Consider the following 1118-nt stretch of genomic DNA (forward strand, 5'->3'; position numbering starts at 1 on the left):
GTGGTGACACCACATTAAACTCATCAGTCTTTTTCGGGCTGTACGCTTAAGAAATGTAGTATTAAGTGGATGAAGCATTCAAGAGTTATAGCCGTTTGAACTGTTTTGATTTCGCCCAACAAGTTTGTTGGTCACTCATGGAGCAGCAACTCATGATGTCTCAAACCTAGTATTTGTACCAGTTTAGGCAAGATTGGATGAAAAATGTAAAATAGGGAGTCAAGAGTATGTAAAACATGAAAAAGTTTAATGACAGAACTAGGAAGGCGATGTCATTCTCCTTAGCATTATTTACTGTCTAGACACCAGAAGCATTCCTCTGCACCTCACAGTCACTGTGATATTAGCCAAAACATTTGGCAATACCTGCCAATGGTAAGCCACCCACAAAGGTTTTGTGCTACAACAGTTTTTGAAATATTTATCATTCAAAAAAAAAGGACAATAGTTTCAAATCAACTGTTGCACATATCTACACATTAAGTAATAGCACACTATTCCAGGCTTGACACTTGAGCTCTGGAATGATGTATTGACGATTAGTGAACCAAAAACCATAGTAATAAACAGAAGAACATTAGTGTAATTGCTCTCATACTATTTCAGCAATAAGTGACTCTCTGCAATCCAATCACTCCCACAGAAACATAAAAATATCAAGTTTTAACCAATCAGACAGATGTTGGTAAAACTGTTTGAGGTTTTGTTTTAGCAGCCTGGTGTCACTGAGTCTGTTGATCTTCAGACTGATGATTTGACTCTACAACTAACTAATTTTAACCCAAAGCATGCTGTTTTTGTAAACCAAACCAAGCCAGTTTTGTAATTTTCTAAATTTAACCTTAACTATGGCTGTTAGTCACAGAGCAGCTGTTCTGATCCTCTGCCCCACCAGATATTATCAAAGAACGGTTTCTCCCACACATCCATGAAGGTGGTTGTTGAAAAGGCAAACATAATTATTCAACACCTGTAATGTTGGGTTCAGTAAGTAAAGGTCAGTGCATGAGGGGAAAAACTGCCAGTGACATGTGACATGGCTGTGATTGAGTTGTGGCACAAAAAGGTATAAAAAAAGATGCATTAAACAAATATGTATTTTTTTTAGATAATGACTA

Source organism: Stegastes partitus, unplaced genomic scaffold (genome assembly GCF_000690725.1).
Source record: "Stegastes partitus isolate 25-593 unplaced genomic scaffold, Stegastes_partitus-1.0.2 Scaffold19, whole genome shotgun sequence".
NCBI classification, from domain to species: Eukaryota; Metazoa; Chordata; class Actinopteri; family Pomacentridae; genus Stegastes; species Stegastes partitus.